Here is an 18,905-nt window from a genome sequence, read left to right as displayed (position 1 = left end):
GTCAAGAAGACAGAAAATTGCCCCCTTTGTAAATGCTAATCTCACCACTCCTTCGAACACCCAACATAGCAATTTATTCAAGGCAAAGTCTTAAAATTGGGATAGTACACATCAGATGCATACTAATTAGCAATTTCTTTTGAAGGCTCCATCGCTTATTAAGGGTCTCCTTTTCCATATGTTCATCACGCCCCACTTCACCCTTTAATTACAAAACAGCACTTTCTACTAATTGTGAGAAGGTACATTGTACCCAGTATCTGTATTAAAAACTATACCTTCTGAGGCCTAATTTAGGGTCAGATAGAAGGCAGACAGATAGACAGGCATGAAAGCTTAGTACCACTGTCATCATCTTAAGCATATTCATTTTTAGCCCCCCCGGATGTACTGCTTTAGGGAGCATTCCATGAAAAGAGTATTATTTTGAGATGGCAAATTTCATGTTCTCACTGCATTGTTACCAACACTGGGTAACGAGGTGGTGGCTATTCCACTATTATTACTTTGTGCTGGAAAATAAAAAACATTCAGTCAATAATAAAACAACAGCGTGGACACTATATTGGAGACAGATTTGTCAGTAATTTGCTCTATATTGACTCAGATCATATTTAGTTTCTTTTTTTACAACTCATAGCTTTAGGTGTGTTCATATAGTCATTATATAACGGACCTTGAATTTTTCAAAAGCCTAGATATATGTTACCTGTAGATACTGACAGTCACATAAGATTTGCAGTATGAATGTGTAAAACATTAGGAACATCAGAAAAGAAAACCTGAGCAGGACAAAAAAATTATGTCTTGTTCTTGTTAGAAATACTGAAGTTTTTGCTTTGTCTTGCTTTCCTTATGTGACCCAGGTAACTGTAACCATAATATCAATTATTTACATGTCATTATTAAGTCCATCATTATTAACAGCTGTAGCAACAGCTGCAGGTACATAAAGAATTGGTGGTCAAGCTTTAAGGTAGATATCGTTGCTATGGTGTTTTATTTTCTTATGATTTTCTAGACGATTTTGAGCTGTTTAGTTAGTTATCTTCTGCAACACATACCGCTCCTAAAGAACTGATTGAGGTAAACGTGAGTTATGAAATGAAAAAAGCTGTAGAATGTGGATTAGAACAAAATAAAAGATCCAAATGCTTATTGGAATTTATGCTTCAATAATAACTTGTATCATTGCGTAAAGGACTAAAATGTCCAAGTGGTAGGAATTCAGTAGAAGACGATCATTTTTAAAACTATTCAAGGGAAAATAAAATTCATATTTCAGGGACACAAGAGCTGGTCAGAAAATGGCAGGAAATGTTCACTGAAATCTTTGCTAAAATATTTTTTGCTGTTTTTTCTTGAAATTTCATTTTAATGGAAATTTTCCAACCAACTCTAAGTGAGAAACATGAAGCCCTAATCTTTAGCAATGAACATAAAAAGAACAATTATCTCATTGCATTTCATATTGCAGTATTTTCAATAACTACATGAAACCTTAAAACTGAGATTAAAATAGATGGGAGCTCATACAAGTCCCCGCTCCCAGTTAGCACCACATTATGGGCTGATATCCACAAAATATACTGTAAAGAAGTACAGTCAATGCTGTGGTTGCTCCATCATCCTTAACTCATATATTCTTTCCAAATCTTGCTGTTCTTGTGGTAGCTATGCAAAATCAACAATTGCTTCCAGAGTCCCAGAGGGAAGACTTCATACAATGCAGTAGCCTTTAACTTAGTTTCCTTGCCTTTGTAATAATACCATACACCCGCATAAGGCAAGCCGGAGTACTTGGGCTACATTTGGGTACGCTTCAGAGAAGGTGGGGAAATGAAAACTGGGCCAGGTGTGGGGCTGTTCTCCTGCAGCCTCTATTCCAGCCTATGGAATTTCAGCGTATGGACTGGAATATCATTCAGTCTCCCTGCTCCATTTGCAAGGGATTTTGAGCAACTGGAACTACATAAATTTGAATCCAGAGATCCTCCATATGCCTGTCCCCTTTGCGTGTTAGCCTATGTGGAGCCAGAATGACACCCTTGATTCAGTGCTCAGGTATACCTGCTTATCCGCTGTGCCCAGGGTGCCCCTTCAGAATGCAAAGGGTCTTGCACTGGACCACTGCCCCATGGGTGAATTCCACTAACAGCATATGTCATTTTCATCCAAGGTTCTTAAAGTGCTTTACAAACATTAGTGAACCAATTAACCCTCACAGCACTCCTGTGAGGCAGGCAAGTATTGTCATATCTTTGTTCAAGTAGCTAGACTAGGAGGTTAAAAGACTTGCTCAATATCACACAAGAAGTAAGTTATGTAGGGAGGAATAGAGCCTAAGAATCCTGGCTGCCAGTCCAGACTCTAATCTCAGCTTGTCAGACTCTTACTATTGTTTTACCAGTTATTTTGCATGTACTTCTCAGTGAGCATGTGTACTCTAATTCTTTCAAGGGACTGTGGTCTCTTGCTTTCCCCTTTTGGAAATGTTATGAGAGTGTCTCCCAGTCCAGTGAATAGCATTACTTTTATGCACCTTCCTGGAAGCTAACATTATAATAATTATTGATTACTATTCAGCCTGGAAGTTGGCAATAAAGTATCTGAAACAGTTTGAAAGTTGCATGTTGCCAACTGTGAATTTTATCACGAGTCTCACCACATTTACTATTTTTCTTAAAGCCCGAGAACTTGGAGCTGAGAATCTCAGCTTGCACTAAAAGAAGAAAAACATGTAATGTTCTTAGCCTCGTGGTTGTGGGAAAAGCCTGAAAATGTAGTGAGTGGACACAAAAGGCTCACAAATCAAGATGGCAAATAAAAAGAACTCCAGATGTATTAGTCTTAGAAATCTCATGATTTTTAAGATCATCTCACAATTTTTGGAGAGCTGACTATTTTTTGGATGTTTGGGGTTGGTAATACTGCATTTTCTTTGAAGTTTAATAATGGCTCTAAGGATTACAATATCTTCAGCTAGAAAAAAAGATTTCACTTAGCTGGCATTTTATATGATATGTCAGGTCTGAGCCTGTTGAGATTTGGAATGGGCCAACATTTTAAACCTCAAAAATCATGTTTTAAAATGGAAACTGACAGACCCCTACAGTCTTGCAAGTGGTGATGCTATCATAATGAAATGTAATTAAATTGTCTCTGTCAGGGTGAGAGTTGACCAATCATTCAGTGTACATCTTATGTGCCATCATTTCTTTCATTAGCTATTAGCTTCATCATCTTAAGGTGTTTTATTTTCAGCTATAGCATCACGCTGATCAAACTGCACCTCTTATTCCTTTTAATTACTAATGCTTTAAAGATGCTGCATCTTTCAGTTCACACTATCAAATCAATTTAGGCATCTCAAAAGCATTTCTGAAATATCAGATCCTATGTCAGCTGAGCAGAACAATGTGCTAATAATTATATTTCTCTTTCTAACAGGAGATAAAGCTCTAGAAAAGGTGACATACAGCCTAGGATATTCAGACTCTAGCTTGAAGGTCAATTGGACCCACAGACATATGTTACAAAATCGGCAACATGAAGGCTGACAAACCAAGAGATCAGTTACATGCATTTGGAATATTTAATTGCTACCCTAACTGTTTAAGCAATAGTTTGGAAAAGTTCACAGATTCTTGTTCTCATAGGGTGATATTCACCCTTGTGCAGTGGGCCAGCAGGAAGCCTATGCAGCAGTTAATCCCTATTTTGGAGACTTAAGAAGGCTTTAAATGGTACACCATTCTTGTGCTAGCCCTCTGCAATGGGGAGAATTTCACTATACTGCATAAAGAGCCCTTACTGACTAGTCTACTAATAGTCTATGAGGGATGTTTTACCCCTAATATGTGAGCTTTTCTATTTAAGGACAAATCCTGCCTTCTCCTCCAGATGCACTGAGCTCCCCAGATGCAATGGAACAAGTATAGTTCCAATATGTGGGGAGGGTAGGATTAAGGGAACCCACACAGAAGGTGTGCAGCTCCAGAATGCAGTAGAGTTCTGCTTTAATGGGGCTGTCTGTACAGTGCTGTGCCGGCTTTTGCTTCTGAGGATACCCCCTGGATCCACTTCTCATTGTCCCCTACAGTGCCCCGGGAACTGTGGCTGTTGAATCACTGTCTCCCCACAGGACTCCTTTATACACTGCACAGTTATTCAGACTGTAAGGAAAGATTTTTTTCCTTTTTGAACAATTTTCAATTGTAAGCAGCAAGATTTTTCCCACACAGTAACTCCTGTGGCCAACCCAGATAAACATAACCCAAAGGGACAAAGGAAGATGCGTTAAACCCTTGTGTAAGCAGGGAAGAGAGTAGGCAGGTAGTAGGGTTGTCCAGGGTAAAACAAGTCACTTTTAAGAGTTTGAGCCATGGTCCATAGGGAGAGGAGAAACAAACTTTATTCCCACTCTTTAGGTAAATTATTGAGTATTTTCTTGTCATGCAGATGTGACATAAAGACTGGTGAGGGGGAAAACACAAAGACAACCCAAACCAACAATGAAGACATCTGCTCAATTCTCAGCAGCACTTAAAAACCCTTGTGAAATGCTGGGGTATATTAAAAGGAGTAGAGAATAATTGTTAATAATATTATAATGTTATTGGAGAGGAAGAATGACTTTGAGGTTAAGGCACTGGACTGGGATTCAGGAGGTCTGTTCCAGCCCTGCCACAGATTTTCTTTGTGAAGTTGAACAACTCACATAATCTCAGAAGGCCATTTTATATAACAGTGCCGGTCCATAGTCTCAAGGTGCCATTCCAGCAGCAAAGACAATCTGGCCACACCCACTTTTCCCCAGCCATTACTTGGGATGGCAAAGGAGCTAATATACTGGTGCTAAGCCCACTGAGGATTCCCCAGGGCATTGAAAAGCCTCAAGTGGCCAATCAAGATGGTCTTAAGGCTTTATTACACCAGAGAAGCACAAAAGAACCTCAGTGGGACAGAGAACCTGATCCTGCATTTCCATGGCAAAATACCAGATTTATGGACCGTGGAAATTTTCACATAAATTGGTGCAAGTGCATTTTTAGGTCACTGGTCAAAACAGCCATTGAATGCGCTGTTATGGGGGACGTGCCTCATCAAGCTAATTCAAAAAGCAACAAATACTAATTTTCTGGCACTGTGCTGTCCAAGAGCTTTCTATTATACACAAAGCATCAGGGATTTTGCTGTGACTTCAGTGCATTGCACATGCATGGAAACCCTTTTAGTTAAAGTACTTGACGATACTTCATTGTTTATTGGCCAATATGTGTAACTGCATTTAACTTGTACAGCCTGCTTAGGTTATGCCTAATGACAGTTTTATTTGTTTGCAGTTTTAGCCTTTCATTTTATTTTACTTTTGTTATGGTTTAACACTCCTTTAATTTATTAGAATTATAAATGTATTTGAAATGTGAATGCTCTCACAAACCAACACAGATCATTACCTTTTTCTTGCTGTGTGTGCAACATTTTGTGAAATCTACTTCGATGCACTGGATGTTGGTGCCTGAAAAATCAGAATGGGAGATAGGGAGGAGGGAATGACAGAAAGCCTATGTACATACTAAGTACCACTCATTAAGCCAGATCCCCAGTGAATATGACCGCTACACAAATGTGAAAGGGCAGAGGATTATTGCTAGTGGTCTCAGCAATGACAGGGAAGCAACAGATCATATTTCCATATTAGGCTTCATCTTGCTTGCAAGGATCCTTGCATTGTACACAGCAGCTTGTGTAAAGTGGTTACACTTCAGCCCAAGTGGAGGCTATGTGCGGGTGCAATAGGGTTGAATCCTAAGCATTATTATCCATATGGTCTGTTTTCTTACTTACAAGGGGATAAAATAAATAAGACATGGCTGGAGAATGGGTTTGTGCTTGCAGGCCACTCAGATGAGCTTTATCTAATTCCCATTCACCCCCTGTCCTGCACATTACTTTTTAACTTTCACTTTATACACACAATACTCCACACTTTTGGCTGTGAAGAATCAGGATGATTATGTGAAGGGAGTTGCACATGTTGCCATTAATTAGCCATTAATTAGCCATTAATTAGCAGTTCTTTCCCTCCACATCAACTGAGTGGAAGGTTTCCAGATTAACAAACTGTGGACAGTTAGGCCCCAGTCTTCCCCTGCAATAGGGCATTTTTAGACTGGTCCAGTGATGTAAATCTGCCCTAAAACAAGCTAATTTGGCTAGTGAGGGACACCTTGTAGAGGGGAATCCCTGGGTGGCAGAGACTCACCAAAGTGGTTCCCATATCAGCCCTTCGCTTGGCTGCCAGCAAAGGAGGACATGGCTAGGGAAAAGATAGTATGATAGGGCTTCTCTACATATTGTGATTCCTAGTTGTCAGGTCAGCCCTTTGGGACTGTATGCAACCAGTGCAAATTAGAGCAACCTTAAGGCTGCTCTGGTTTGTTGAAGGAATGGCCTGGCTATAAAACTGCCCAAGTATTGTGGGAGTATAAAAGTAGCGCAAGGACACCTTAACATCTGGAGCTCCACTGAGCACCCTTCAGTTCCAGCGCAGCAGCATTGTAATGAAGGGGGTTGTACAATCAGACCGTTCAATTTTATACATTGTTAGGAACTACAAAAGGCAGAGACATTCAGAGGTAAAAAAAATGTTAAAAGACTCCAGCCACCTAGGATTTGTTTGGATTAGAGGCTTCGACTTGACCAGCCAGCCCCCATCTTAAGTACAACTTGCCTTTTCTACATTAGAAATTTAAGATGTGTCACTTAGAATGTGCTACCTAACACATTCCCAAAAATACCCTTTTCCACTCTAGTAAAGAGTAACCCCTAGTAATAAAAGCAGTTGAAAACTTTTTAGGGACAGCTTGAGCATGGTAGGTGCCTTTATCTGAGGAGTTCTGTAGAAGGTATGGAAAGACATGCTTTTCTATCCTGGGTGCTGGAAATGGGGTAGAGGCAAAGGTAACTTAAACCATCTTTCTATCTCCCTAATTCTGCTCCTCATCAGGTGCCTGCCCAGCTCCCAGCATAATTTGTGAACCATTACAACTTCACAGAATAGCCATTACACCTTTAAAAAAAAACACTGAAAAGCCAAACCCTACCAAAACAAGACACTCCACTGCACATACTTATCCCACTGGGGAGAGAATGAGAAAACAAATAATACATGACAGCTGTTAGTCTCAGTACCTCATCCACTACTGGAAGGTGCCCAGATTCAGTGATGATCGTATTATAAGAACCTGAATAGAATAAAATTGTGGAATGTGTGCTGTTGTGCAGGATGGAGGATTTGACAAGGTAAATTTTGAGGAAAATAATTCAGGAGATATGGTGGAAATGTCCAAGTTCACTAACAAGTTTCTACTGCATCATCCCTTCTCTGTGTTTATTTGTGGGACAGCAGTTTTAATTCAGGGTTGAAGCTCGATAGGAGCCTTTGTGGTGGGGATGTGGTGAATCAGACCCTGTTCATATGTCTTCTGCATCCAGAATTTTCCCTTCTAAGGCCCCCTGGTAGAACAGAGGTTGTGGCCTTCTCAGCATGGGGTCTGGTGACTCCTGTGAATGGTTCATGTGGGCTTCCAGGGGTGAATCAGGGCCCAGACGTGTTTTAATTCTGATGAAAAGTAATAGAAAAGTAAATACAAAAATGAGCACTGACTTGCCTCTGAATCCTACTATCTTTATCCTTGGGGATTTGGATTCTATTACAAATATTAGCAAAGATCAAGGGCATTTTATTTTAAGGGCTAGTCTAATTGGGAAAAAGTTAATTCTATAAAACTGGAAATCAGCTAAAGAAATTAAAATTGATGTGCAGTCTGTAGGAGAGGTATTGGATCCTTCACATGGGAGTTGAACCTAAAGCTCCAAGGGCATGCTTTTATTGCTCTCCAAGTCCCTAGCCACTCCCCTCCCTCCATGCATATTTTACCTTTGATATCCTTGAGGTTCTTCTTCATCTCTCCCCCCATTCTGTTCTTGGGGCCACAGGGACACCTCTGCTACCTTCCTAAGTCACTGAGAGACACTGGGTAGCCTCTCCAACCAGACTGTTCATCTGGCCCCTTTCTCCTCTGTTCTAAAAAGTGTTCTAGGCAAGCAGAATATGCCAACCTCCACTTCCAGTAGTGTATTTGGAGCAGAAATTCTTCTAGTCCTGATGTGTCCCTTGGCTATTTAGTGAGCTGGGTAAGAGATCCCTCATTGCCCCTAGGAAGGGATGCTGACAACCGTACTTTAGCTCAGAGTGAAACTGCAGGACTCCAAATATGTTAACACCACCCCTCTCCCCCAATAAAAACAACAGAAAATGTCACAAATTTTATCCTATTTTTAAGTATATGATTATTATTCCCGATGCTTCTCATTATCTGTTAAATGCTGCTGATATATTCGGCACTGCAGAAGTCACAAATAAAGGCAGTCCTTGCCTTACAGTCTAAGGTAGACACTGAGACAAGAAAGTGCACAGGAAGACCCAGGAGATGGCATTAATTTAGAATTTCTTTTTTTTTTTAAATGTTATTTTCAGTTCCCTTCATAAAGTGTTGAGAGGCAGAGATCATTTGACTCACATGGATCAATATTTGTGATCTTTGTGGAGAACTGAGGGTCAGATTCTCTGCTGGGTGGAAACTGACTTTGATGGAGTTCTATGCTGATTACCACCCAAGGGAGAATCCAGCCCTGAATCTTAAGGAGCAGTTGAAATGAGAAGTGGGGGGAGTAGATGGAAGCAGCCCATAAAGTGTGGACTATATTAATATTAAGCAGACATTAATTAATTCCTGTTTCAAGGGTGGTGGGACCAGGCTGGGGGAGGGGCTACCACTCCTTCAGTGGAAATTTTGTCAGAGCTCATCTGTGCCACCCCTTCACCCCCCCGGGTCATTCTTAAGTGTTTCACTTACTTAGGAGGGGCTCTGTGGCTGCTGGAGATGGAGGTGAGAGCGGGACCCAGAGCGGCTGTGGAGGTCACCCTGGCACCCAGGATTGGGCCAGGGAGCAGGTAGGAACTCGGGGACTGTCAGCAACTCCCTGTCATGTGAGAGACTTTTCCCAGCCTGGAGCCAGGTGCCCTCGGCCAAGTCTCAGTAATTCCCGTCGCTCCCAGTACAGAGCCCATCCTGCTCACCATCCTATCCCTGACATCCTGACTGTTCCCCACTCCCTATGCAGAGAACCCATCCTGATGTCTGCCCTAACTCCCTCGCTCCCATGCATAGCACCCACCCTGACTTCCCTAAACACCCTTCCTTCCCCCCTCTGCCCCTAGCTCTCCGTGCTCCCCATGGTTCATACATTTCCTGCTCTCCCACCCCACCCCCCAATTCAAAGGGAGCTTCTACCACCTCTGACCTGTTTGTAAATACTTATAGAATGCAGAACACTGATGGAGTAAAAATAAACTGTCAATATAACCATCTAATGTGTTAAAGATTATTTAGAAATATTAGACCTGATTCTCCTCTCAAATCAGTATTATGCTGGTGTAGCATCATAGATGTCCCTATGGATTTACAACAGAATGTGTGATGAGAAACAAGCCCATAAGATGTACAGATAGAATATTTAAAGTTTAAGTTAAAAACAGAAATGAAAAGGAGCAGTTTTAGCATATTTCCCCAAAATAAATCATGGGGGACCAGAAGATCAGAAAACTAGCTTTGAAACCACAAACTTGTCAGTGAGTTTATGGAATAAGTAACTGCTCTTGGGCTGTAGATGGAAGGGATGTTTCTAATAATCATAATAAAAAGCTAAAATTACTTATAATAAGTTACAGTTCAATGGATAAAAGAAGAGAGAATTTAAGGAAAAGAGCATTATTAGGAAATTAAAATCTACATGAATGAAAAGGAACTTGAAAGGCAAGCACTGACTCTTCAAATAAATGTTTTTTTAGCAGGAATTCTAAGCTAATTGTTATATAAATCTGTGTTAATACTACATTTGATTTTTAAGATTCTATAGAGAAAAATAATTATTGCATACACAGTAATTAATACAATTAATATACAGAAAACTCAAGTATATTGTCTCTAGTAAAAACTCTATGAAAGTAAAATTGTTTTGGAAATAACGTTGAAAAAAGAGACTCTGAAACGATAAATTTCAGCTTAACATAAAATCATGTTACTAGGAATTTGTAACCACAAGATGTCACATGATAATATCATCTATATTAAAATGTGAAATGAGTTAACTTGTGACTAATTAGTTATGAAGTGACAAATATTTATAATAAAATTATATTATAGATAAAATGAACTATTCATATTTTATAAATTGGAACCAATATTGGTAAATCCATATCATATAATGTAAATGTTGAAAAAATAACTGATGTTAGATACTTTTTAGAGAAGCCTAGTCTCAAAGAAATATATTCCAAAATAAAAACTATCTGATTACAGAGCTAGTCAAAACTGTACCATAAGCTTAATAGTACAAATATAAAATGATCCAAACTCATCAATGGAATGGGACATGAATAAGAATAATGTAGAGTTGCAATTATATTCAGAGATTAATATATGTTAATGAGTGTTGCCAACTCATGATTTTATCATGAGTCTAATGGTATTTGGTGTTTGTCTTAAAGCCTCAGCTCCTGAAGTCATGTGCTATATACGAGTCTCACCTTTCATTAAAATAAAGTAAGGGGTGTAGCCCTCGGAGTTGTAGAGAAAAGCCTTAAAACATGAACCCTGAGAGCTCAAACACTAGAAGGCAAAACAACAACAACAAAACTAATTTTAAAAGCCCCACAAACATGTAATATTTACTTCCCATCCTGATTTTCCTTTCTTTCCTTTTCTCATGATTTCTGAATGCTTGCACTTAGCAATACTGAATTAAAAGTCTGCATATCCAAAACTACTGGTTCTGATCTGGTGAAAAAGTGGTATATTCAATTAATTTTAAAATGCTGATGATAGTGAACTACTGAAATGGGGCTTAAAATTCTGAAACTTGGGTGCCTAGGTATCTAAAATTCTATTGACTCAGCATAGCACGTAAACACATGTTTAACTTTAAGTACATGCTTAAAGCAACCCCTACTCAATAAAGCAGAGCACTTAAACATGGGCTTAATTTCTAGCACTGAAGTCAATAGGACTATTCATATGTTTTAAGTTAGTCATTAGTTTAGGTACTTTGGTGATTCAGAGTGTAACTGACCTGATTTTCAGAGATCCTGAGTCTCATTGACTCCAACAGGATACATTTAGTGTGACTCCTCAATTTATCACATGATATCCCCTGCACATATGAGATATATGTGTATATTTGTGGGGCATGTGTCTACTGTGTTACATATTGCTTGTTGTTTCCCTTAGTCTTCTCACACTTACACTTAAAAATATAAAAATCTTAATCTGGAAAGGATAGGGATGGAGAGAAGAGGAAAAATGAGGATAACAAACATAAAGGAACATACAATTGGGAAAGAATGGAGAAGAGAAGAAATGGACAGATAGAAGGGGACGATAGTGATAGTTGGTGTTGCAAAAGGAAAAATGTTTCCTGGAACTAGGAATTTTGTGATAGCTCTACCGATTGTTATGTTAACCTGGAAAGCTTTGCTTTTCAACAAAATAAACATTTGGTTTACTTTGCATCACATTGCACAAAAGTAGTAGGTTCTTGGAGGAAATGGAATATTTTAATTGCCTGCTGGTAGTTTGTCAGAGTATTTTAAAATCCCAGCAATGCTATTTAATTCCTTGGGCACACCCAGGGTTTGAAGTATTGTAGGTAGCTCTAAAACATGCAGCTATTGCAGTTGTGGTGGAATACATGGTGGAGAAAAGTATAAAGAGAGACTGCATCCTCTTGGAGGGCCATCCTTCAGGATCACAGAGGAGGAAGCAGAACAGCGTGGGTTAACCTCCTACAGTTATCTCCTTAGGTATAGCATATGTAGCCAGTAGTTTATTTAAAAAAATACATATATCTCTATTTTTTCATTTCAGGTAATATTTCCCAGGGTGCTTCACTACCAATATGAGATGAACATTAGCACTGAAACATAAAAAGTTAAACACAAAATACTGTAATCTTAAATTCTGTTATGTTTTAATGACAGATACAATGTGAACAACTTGTAATAATACCGCATGGGTGAAATCCTGGCCCCATCAATGGCAAAACTCTCACTGATTTCAGCGGGGCCAGAAATTCACCCCATGTGTATTTATCACTTTTCTGTCAAAGGGTCCCACTTCCAAAGTATATACAAGGACAACGTAGTCATGGCTGATAGGCAGCCATCTTTATGGTAGAGGGTGTCAGTCCTTCTGAGCTTGTACCACTACTATCTTTAGGAGGGAAAAGCTTCCAATTGGAACTACGAAGGGAATATTTTAGGTAGATTAAGTCCAGTTACCTGGGAAGTTTAGCCAGGATATGAAGATTAACCTAATCATATGTATAGTGCCATAGTATTTTTAATTCCATTAGTGATCAGGGTCTTAGTATTACTTTTCACCTGAAAGGGGGCATGTCCAGCACTGTGGCAGCCTGTACCACCTAGTCCAGGGGTCAGCAATCTTTCAGAAGTGGTGTGCCGAGTCTTCATTTAGTCACTCTAATTTAAGGTTTCGCATGCCAGTAATACATTTTAATGTATTTAGAAGGGCTCTTTCTATAAGTCCATAATATATAAATAAACTATTGTTGTATGTAAAGTAAATAAGGTTTTTAAAATGTTTAAGAAACTTCATTTAAAATTAAATTAAAATGCAGAACCCCCCAGTCTGGTGGCCAGGACCCAGGCAATGTGAATGCCACTGAAAATCAGCTCGCGTGCCACCTTCGGGATGCGTGCCATAGGTTGCCTACCCCTGACCTAGTCACTACTGACTCAAAAGAGGAGCAAACCACCTATGGACTCACCAACTTGTAACAACACCTGGAGGTCTCCTATCCCAGATGCAGCTTAGTTGATGACATCTGAGAAGAGCAAATCCTGGAATAGTATATCTGGGTGAAGACTCAAAATAGCTTTATTATAATTTAGGAATAAGTTTGAAACCTTGGGAGGAAAGCCACTAATTATTAATCAAGTAGTATTAGAGTAGCATGTAGAGGCCTCAGCCAGGGGGTAGACTTTGTGCTGTGCATCTCAGGAGATATAGCCCAGGAAGGGGAAGACAACAACAGTGGCTTTAAGGATTTTAATAAGGAGTTTATCCCATGCACATGGGGCAGCAAGCTGGAAGGAGCAGAGGTACTTACAAAAGCAGTAGGCAAATGGGCGATTGAGGCGGGTATCATTGGCAGAGTGACAGTAGGGATCAACACTGTGATAAACTAATAGAAAGGATAGGTAAGGAGAAACTTAATTGTGAAGGGCCTTACTTAAGGACAAGATATTCCTATTTGTGACTCTCTAGCAACACACCTTCAAGTAATACTTACAGAGATGATAAAAGTGAACTCCAGAATCTACATATTACAAAGACTTGCCAAGTACATATGGAGAAAATAAAGCCATTAGCTAGAAATGGGAAAAATTAAGATGAGAGGCTATTATGGCATCTTCTAGAATTAAAGACTCAGGGGTTATGGGTACGCTATTGCTATATCTATGCTGTAGGACTGTACCATGATAAAATCCTTTGGGGCAATTTAAGCAACTGAACAAATTACTCTTAAGTTAAATGATATACTTTATAACCCACTTCTTATTTTAGAAACATTTAATATTATTAAATTACCTAAATGGCAAGGGAGGCCTATGCTTAGTGATTTACTAATTGCCAGAAGAGTCATTCCAAAAATGGAAACCCCAGACGATCCCACCCCAGTTCTGAGTGGCTCACTGGTCTCAGTTATAGACTGTTGCTATGCTGAAAGTTTCTTTTCACATATATTCAAGAAGCTATCTTTGACTTTGGCCCTAGTTTTAGACAAAGCCTTGGTTGGGATGATTTAGTTGGGGTTGGTCCTGCTTTAAGCAGGGGGTTGGACTAGATGACCTCCTAAGGTCTCTTCCAACCCTGATCTTCTGTGATTCTATGATCCTATGATAAACTGGGTGAAGTTCTGACTCCATTGATGTCAATGGCACTACTCCCATTGATTTCAACAGGGCCAGGATTTCACACACACAATCCTTCCCCTTTCCTTCTTCTTCCTCTGTATCCAAAAGATTATGTATTGGGTCTTAATCTGGGTCTTAATTTGACCCATAGTTTGATCATGTGGTTGTGCCTGCTTTTTTTCCACAGTGGACATTAACAACAGTCCATGGCCCCAGTTAAGCAAAGCACTTAAACATGTGAGTAGTCCATTGGTTTTAATAGGATTACTCACATGCTTAAAGTTAAGCACAGGCTTAAGTGCTTTGCAGCATTGGGCCTTTGAGGTCCTCAAAAGCTCAAATGGTACCCCATATGTCAGTAGCTATCATTGCTTTTGGGGAACTGTCACAGCTTCTGATGAAAATATATTACATTAGGACTGATAGCAAGTTTACTACTAATAGTAAGGCACATACCATACTACTAACTAATTATTTTATTCATATAACATTCCATGCTAATTTTATAACTTAAATCAACATGTTCATTATACATGGTGTATTTGTTCTATGTTTTATTGACCTAAGAAAAATAATAAAAAATGGTTAATCAAAAAGAAATCAAGAGAGGGATCTGATATTCTGTGGATCACTTTAAATGAATAGTTTGCAAAGTTGAAGCTGGATGGCCAATTTTTTTCAGACCTAAAACTGAATATTCTTTTCCTGGAAACCCAGATCTCTATTAAGTGTGGTCCAGTGGTTAAAGTACTTGAGCACACCTCAGGAGGCCAGCATTCTGCTCCTTCTCTCTCAGTGGCCTAGTGGCCTCTCTGTGCCTTAATTTCCTCATCTGTAAAATTGAGATACTTATACTGATCTCCTTTGTAAAGCACTTTGAGATATATAGATGAAAAGTGCTACATAAGAGGTGGCCAATACTTCATTCTTTGGAGGAGGATGAAAAATATATAATGCACCATTCCAATTCTTTAATATCTTCTATGAAGTGTGTGTGTGTGTGTAATTCTTTAATATCCTATGTGAAGTGTGTGTATGTGTGTGTGTGGGTGTGGGTGCATGGGTGGGTGTTTGGGAACAAAGAGGAGTGGGATACCTCTTTGAGCTGCCCTGAAGTATGAGATTTGATTATCTTTTTTTCTTAGTTTACCTAGCTACAACTATTGTTAATGTTCATAAAATAGCCCGGGCCTTTTAAAAGTGCCTCCAAAGTATTTGACTTGAACACTGATCTTGCAAGTTGTGTGTGGATGAGTATCTGAAGGTGCCTGGGGCCTCACTGAGGTCAGTTGGGTTCTGAGTAGGCCCCAGGGTCTGTCCATGCCCACAGCATGCAGGAACAGGTGCTTGGTCACCATTCGCTGGCCCTCTCTTGTGATTCATTGTACAGATGATGGGGCTACCCTACCTGTTCTAGTATTATAGCAGAGAAAGGGCACTAAAGGAAGCAGGAAGGATTTCTTGTCTTGTTGCAGCTTGTCATATGGTTATTTAAAAAAATAATTAAAAAGAGGCTAGTTTAATTAACTTCCTTAAAAACATAACCCCCAAACCCTGAGCAACATTAAAATCTGAAACATAGCCAAGAAGCTAGGGATATGAGCATGTACTGCTGCTGCTAAGTGTGGCCACCAAACAACACGATAAAATGGACTGCCAAGGTGAAAATCCAGTTGATGGTACACCTCAGGGAAAGCAGCAATCAAAGAGAGCAAGAAGTCAGGAGAGCTGAGAGGTAGTACTGTTTCCCTGGCAGAAACTAAGTTCCAGCATTTTTCCTGGATTTTTTAGATGCTCCTAACTTCTCATTTCACTTTTCCACAGTACTGCCCTGCAATGGATACAGCTCTAAGACTCCATTCATCAAAGTACTTAAGCACATACTTAACTTTAATTGAAGTCTAGGCTTTCGATCAGGCCCTAAGTATTTTGTCCTCCATCTACCTATTTATTCAAGGTTTTTCTAACATACTTATCACCAAGATTTTTAAGTGCCACATAACAATTAAAGTCAGCACCCTATAGGGCTGTATTTTCACAGACTCAGTTGTTTCGGGTGTGCATGCTCAGGTGCTTCTTGGTTTTTACTCCACAATCATTTCATTTGCCATTGCAGAACTGCAAGAGTTGCCTTGCTTTTTGCTTTCTTGAGGACTGCATAGGAGTACTGTGTTGAGTTAAATCAGCCCTGGACGTGGGAAGTATCCATGTAAGGGGATTCTGCAACGTTTGATGGTGCTATAGAAACTTATTATGGAAAGAGGCAGGCAGAGTTAAATGTTCTAGAAAGTCACGAAAGCATGCAGCACCAGTTTTCCATCTGGTTAGATTAAAAATGGTCCCAGTCCACTATTATTTCTTAGGTAGATATTTAAAAAGAGCAGGAACAAACAAACGATCAGCCCCTTCGCTGCTGTTGGGCCATGCATGTTCCTCAGCAGCAATTTCTACTACCACATTATGAAACACCAGGGGCCTAAGGTGACAAGCTATTTTCCACACATGCTTTGTACATCATTTAACATTAAAGAAATTAACTTGGAAGGGATGATCTGATTAGTGCCCAGGAAGGAAAAAAAACCTCCTTTAAAGTCCAGAACAGATTTTAATAAATTAGGGGAACCAATTTTCAACATTTCAACATTCATTTTTGAAAAATTCTGTGACATCTACCTTTGCATTTCAGGGGCATGATGGCAGAACTATAACGTCCTATCCGGATCAGCTGATGGTGCAGACAGGGTCTTGATGTGGTGTTGTCAGCATGAAGATGATAATTCATACTGTAGGTTCTAAAAATAGATGCCAAAGGAGACACAGATATACTGAAGTGCATATGCCCCATAACAGAACCTTAATCATTAAATAGACTTTTGGTTTCTAATACTCTCTCTCTACAGTACCTTTCCTTCTTAAATGCACTCTTTAAAATACATCAAACTATGATGTACAAAAACTACACTGATGTAAAACAGTAAGGCTTCAATTAGCATTTATTTCTATAACATGATCATACTAACAGAGTTCAGATCACTAGAGGTTTATCATTTGTAGTGTAACTCCCACCTTTCTCTCTCTGCTCCTTGCCTTACAGTCATTACTCTGCATGGAAGTAGGGAAGGACTGAAAGGTATCTATTAAAATATTGACAGCCATTGAACAAGGTCACGCTTCTTGTTCTTTCCAGATTTCCAGCTATTCTTTGATAAAATTGGCAACACTTTGTGTATTTGCACGGAGTTAAGCATCATGAGATGAAGGAACCTAAAAAAACATCAAAATAGCAACTAAATTTATGGATGGTACAATAAAAAATGTTTTCTTTATCAGTGCCTAATGAGATGGAGGACCTGGGTCATTCAAATTGCGCTATAAAGCATTTTGATTACTTGTTGTTACTAGTTAACTGTGAATCTTCTGATCTCCTGATTTTGACAGACAATGACCCTGTCATTAAATCAAAGTACTTCCTATTACAGTAAATGGAGAAGCACAGTTCTCTGGAGATACCCTGCGGGCAGCAAGCATGCATATATGAGTTTGCCTGTGACTGGCGGGGGTTGGGGAAGGGGAGCGGGGAGAGAGACAGAGATTTATGGCATCTAGCATATATAAGACTCTTATATACTACAAATGCAGCCGTGTCAGGGGATCCAGTGACCACACAGTTCCATTGTACAGTACAGATAGTAACCTTAACCTTTAAGTCTTGCTGTGGAATGTAGTTAAGGGCACATCAAGACTACAAAATAGAATCATGTTGTGTTTCGGTCAAGGGACAAACATATTGTAACTTGGTCCCCTGACATGATTATATTTTTAGAATAGATGGGGCCTTCTAAAGTCAGGTATTGTACTACTACTAACTGCTGCTGCTATTGCTGATGTAGAGGAGACACCTGCTAACTCCCTCTGCTTTGTAAAACAGCCCTTTTAGCAGCAGTAGGAGTACGTTTAGAAAATACTAATACAGCTCTTAATGTTACTGACAATTTGCTCTTGACAAACTTTTCACACGGAGGAGAAAGGTGAAGACTCTGTCCCAAATCTTCACTGGACGGTGGAGGCTCCTGGGAACAGTCATAGAATCATAGAATCATAGAATATCAGGGTTGGAAGGGACCCCTGAAGGTCATCTAGTCCAACCCCCTGCTCGAAGCAGGACCAATTCCCAGTTAAATCATCCCAGCCAGGGCTTTGTCAAGCCTGACCTTAAAAACCTCCAAGGAAGGAGATTCTACCACCTCCCTAGGTCCTGGCTTACCTGACCCCAGCAGAAATTAGAGCATAAGGGGGCCCATTCTAACATCTGCCATAGGTCTAAGCTTGATATTGGTGCAAAGTGAATCTGGAAGACTGGAGAATCCCACATGGTGAATTTTACAAAATCCGGCAATATTGCCAATGTGTAGTAATATCACCAAATATAATTTTTTGTGCAATTTCATAGTGTTTCCCTAACCAGACATCATTTTTAGGGTTTTTAATTTTATTTATTAATTTATTCATTTTTGTGCTGAATTAGTCTACTTCTCACCACTACTTTGCAAAACATGAAAATTGTGTTGGTACTGGCTTTGTAAGAGCTGCAGCTGATGCAACACTCAGCAGTTTATCTCCTAAATGGATCAGTTAAGCAAGACCACATGAAAACAGCATTCACTGCACTACACTGACCTCACCATTCAAGGTCACTGTTCCAATTTAAAGCCTGGTTCTGGATCCAAGAGGTGTACTCCAGAACTCACAGCCCAGGGGAGGGTGGGCAAAGTTGGCTTTAAGCCACATTTGTGCCCTCCAAATTCTAGGCTGATCCAGGACCAGCATGGCCTCTGACATA

General features: G+C 39.6%; 1 long non-coding RNA gene across 10 annotated transcripts in view; it reads right to left on the bottom strand.

Annotated features, from left to right (window-relative positions):
* LOC311520992 overlaps window positions 1-18,905 on the bottom strand; it is a 157,502-nt gene that overhangs the window by 21,805 nt on the left and 116,792 nt on the right. For 5 of the 10 annotated variants that reach the window (XR_014711744.1, XR_014711745.1, XR_014711746.1 and 2 more), the window contains one exon: window positions 16,739-16,857. The exons of 4 other annotated variants lie outside the window; for them this stretch is intronic. This is a non-coding gene — a long non-coding RNA (uncharacterized lncRNA). Of the gene's footprint in view, window positions 1-5,459; window positions 5,522-16,738; window positions 16,858-18,905 lie in introns of those variants that run through there. One more of the 10 variants, XR_014711753.1, reaches the window with a different exon arrangement.

This window comes from Lepidochelys olivacea (assembly GCF_965140295.1).
Source record: "Lepidochelys olivacea isolate rLepOli2 genome assembly, chromosome: 5".
NCBI classification, from domain to species: domain Eukaryota; kingdom Metazoa; phylum Chordata; order Testudines; family Cheloniidae; genus Lepidochelys; species Lepidochelys olivacea.
This window is presented reverse-complemented; position numbering and strand designations above follow the sequence as displayed.